The sequence below is a fragment of the Mercurialis annua genome, linkage group LG1-X (assembly GCF_937616625.2).
Source record: "Mercurialis annua linkage group LG1-X, ddMerAnnu1.2, whole genome shotgun sequence".
Taxonomy (NCBI): domain Eukaryota; kingdom Viridiplantae; phylum Streptophyta; class Magnoliopsida; order Malpighiales; family Euphorbiaceae; genus Mercurialis; species Mercurialis annua.
The window spans coordinates 37201137-37205163 of record NC_065570.1 but is presented as its reverse complement, the minus strand read 5'-3'; positions in this window follow the sequence as shown (position 1 = coordinate 37205163).

Genomic DNA, 4027 nt, shown 5'->3' with positions numbered 1-4027 from the left:
TAACTTAACCACGCTTAGGTAATCGGAACGACGCGTTAAAGAGACTTGAGAAGCGACATAGTGATCTATTGTCACTTTTCACGCACACTTTGCGTAATATAACCTAACCATGCTTAGGTAATTAGAACGACGCATTAAAGAGAGTTGAGACACTACATACTAATCTAGCGTCACTTTTCATGCACACTTTGCGTAATATAATCTAACAATGCTTAGGTAATCGGAACACGCGATAAAGAGACTTGAGACGCGCCTTACTAATCTAACGTCCCTTTACACGCACACTTTGCGTAATACAACCTAACCATGATTAGGTAATCGGAAAGGCGCGTAAAAGAGACTTAAGACGTGACATACTAATCTAACGTCACTTTTCACGACAATCTACGTAACCTAACCTAACCATGCTTAGCAAATCGGTACAACGCGTTGAAGAGAATTAAAACGCGACATATTAATCTAGCGTAACTTTCCACGCACACTTTGCGTAATATAACCTAACCATGCTTAGGTAATCGGAACGACGCGTTAAACTGAAGTGTGACGCGACATACTGATTTATTCTTACTTTTCGCTCACAGTTTGCGTAATATGACCTAACCATGCTTAGGTAATCAGAACAACGCGTTAAAGAGAACTGATTCGCGACATACTTATTTAGCGTAACGCTTCACGCACACTTTGCGTAATATAACCTAACCTTGCTTAGGTTATCGGAACGGCGCGTTAAATAGACGTGTGACGCGACATACTGATTTATTGTTACTTTTCATGCACAGTTTGCATATTATAACCTAACCATGCTTAGATAATCAGAACAACGCGTTAAAGAGAACTGAGTCGCGACATACTTATTTAGCGTAACGCTTCACGCACACTTTGCGTAATATAACCTAACCTTCCTTAGGTTATCGGAACGGCGCGTTAAATAGACGTGTGACGCGACATACGAATTTATTGTTACTTTTCACGCACACTTTGCGTAATATGACCTAACCATGCTTAGGTAATCAGAACAACACGTTAAAGAGAATTGAGACACGACATACTTATCTAGCGTAACGTTTCACGCACACTTTGCGTAATATAACCTAACCATGATTAGGTAATCGGAACGACGCGTTAAATAGACGTGAGACGAGACATACTAATCTATTGTCATTTTTCACGCACACTTGCGTAATATGACCTAACCATTCTTAGGTAATCGAAACGACGCGTCAGAGAGACTTGTGACGCAACATAAGCATGGTAATCCAAACGACGAGTTAAAGTGACTTGAGACGCGACATGCTAATCTAGCGTCACTTGTCAGGCAAACTTTACGTAATATAACCTGACCATGCTTAGGTAATCGGAACCACACGCTAAAGAGAATTGAGACGTGACATACTAATCTAGCGTCACTTTTCACGCACACTTTGCGTAAAATAACCTAATCATGCTTAGATAATCGGAACAACGTGTTAAAGAGACTTAAGACGCGAAATACTAATCTAGCGTCTAATTTTCACGCACACTAATGTAACCTAACTGTGCTTGGGTAATCAGAACGACGCGTTAAAGAGACTTGTGACGCGACATAAGTATGGTAATCAGAACGACGAGTTAAACTGACTTGAGACGCGACATACTAATCTAGCGTCACTTTTCTGGCACACTTTGCGTAAAATAACCTGACCATAGGTAATCGAAACGACACGTAAAAGAGAATTGAGACACGACATACTAATCTAGCGTCACTTTTCACGCACACTTTGCGTAAAATAACCTCATCATGCTTAGGTAATCGAAACATTGCGCTAAAGAGACTTAAGACGCGACATACTAATCTAGCGTCTCTTTTCACGCACACTTTGCTTAATATAACCTAACTATGCTTAGATAATCAGAAGCATGGCTAGGTTATATTACGCAAAGTGTGCGTGAAAAGCGACGCTAGATTAGTATGTCGCGTCTCAAACGTCTCTATCGCGTCGTTGCGATTACCTATGCATCGTTAAGTTATATTACGCAAAGAGTGCGTGAATAGTGACGCTAGATTAGTATGTCGCGTCACAAGTCTCTCTAACGCCCCGTTCTGATTACCTAAGCACGGTTAGGTTATATTTTGCTAAGTGTGCGTGAAAAGTGACGCTAGATTAGTATGTTGCATCGCAAGTCTCTCTAACGCGTCGTTCCGATTACCTAAGTATGGTTTGGTTCTATTATGCAGAGTGTGCGTGAAAAGTGACGCTAGATAAGTATGTGGCGTCTCAACTCTCTTTAATGCGTCGTTCTTATTATCTAAGCATGGTTAGCTTATATTACACAGAGTGTGCGTGAAAAGTGATTAATATGTCGCGTCTCAAGTCTCTTTAACGCGTCGTATCAATTACCATTCTTATGTCGCGTCACAAGTCTATCTAACGCGTCGTTTCGATTACCTAAGCATGGTTAGGTTGTATTACTCAAAGAGTGAGTGTGTATAGTGGCGGTAGATTAGTATGTCGCCTCTCAAGTCTCTTTAACTTGTCCTTCCGATTACCTAAGCATGGTTAGGTTAGATTACGCAAAGTGTGCGTAAAAAGTGTTGCTAAATTAGTATGTCGCGACTCAAGTCTCTTTAACGCGTTGTTTCTATTAACTAAGCATGGTTAGGTTATATTACGCAAAGTATGCGTGAAAAGTGGCGCTACATTTGTTTGTCTCATCTCAAGTCTCTTTAACGCGTCGTTCCGATTACGTAAGCATGGTTAGATTGTATTACGCAAACTGTGCTCGAAAAGTGACGTTTGATTAGTATGGCGCGTCCTAAGTCTCTTTAATGCGTCATTCCAATTACCTAAGCATGGTTACGTTATATTACGCAAAGTGTGCGTGAAAAGTGACGCTAGATTAGTATGTCACGTCTTAAATCTCTTTAACGTATTGTTCCGATTACCTAAACATGGTTAGGTTATTTTACGCAAAGTGTGCGTGAAAAGTGACGCTAGATTAGTATGTCGCGTCTGAAGTCTCTAAAAATGCGTGTTCCGATTACCTAAGCATGGTTAGATTATTACACAAAGTGTGCGTGAAAAGTGACGCTAGATTTGTATGTCGCGTCTGAAGTCTCTAAAAACGCGTCGTTATACTAAGCAAAGTGTGCGTGAAAAGTGACGCTAGAATAGTGTGTTGCGTTTCAAGTCTCTTTAATGCGTCGTTCCGATTACCTAAGCATGGTTAGGTAGTGTGCGTGAAAAGTAACGCTAGATTAGTATGTCGAGTCTGAAGTCTCTTTAACTCTCCGATTACCTAAGCATGGTTTAGTTATATTATGCAAAGTGTGCGTGACAAGTGATACTGGATTAGTATGTCGCGTTTCAAGTCTCTTTAACTCGTCAATCCGATTACCAAAGCATGGTTAGGTTATACTACACATAGTGTGCGTGAAAAGGGACAATAAATTAATATGTCGCGTCGCAAGTCTCTTTAACGTGTCTTACCTAAGCATGGTTAGGTTATTTTATGCAAAGTGTGCATAAAAAGTGACGCTAGATTAGTATGGCGCGTTTCAAGTGTCTTTAACCCGTCGTTTCGATTACTTTGCTTATGTCGCGTCACAAGTGTCTCTAACGCGTCGTTCTGATTACCTAAGCATGGTTAGGTTATATTACACAAAGTGTGCGTGAAAAGTGACAATCAATTAGTATGTCGCATCTCAAGTCTCTTTGACGCGTCGTTCCGATTACCTAGGCATGGTTAGGTTATTTGACGCAAACTGTGCGTGAAAAGTGATGCTAGATTAGTATGTCGCGTCTCAAGTCTCTTTAATGCGTATTCCGATTACCTAAGCATGTTCAGGTTATATTACGTAAAGTGTGCGTGAAAAGTGACGCTAGATAGGTATGTCTCGTTTCAAGTCTCTTTAACACGTCGTTCCGATTTCCTAAGCATGGTTAGGTTATATGACGCAAAGTTTGCGTGAAAAGAGACGCTACATTCGTATGTCGCGTTTCAAGTCTCTTTAATGCGTCGTTCCGATAACCTAAGCATGGTTAGGTTA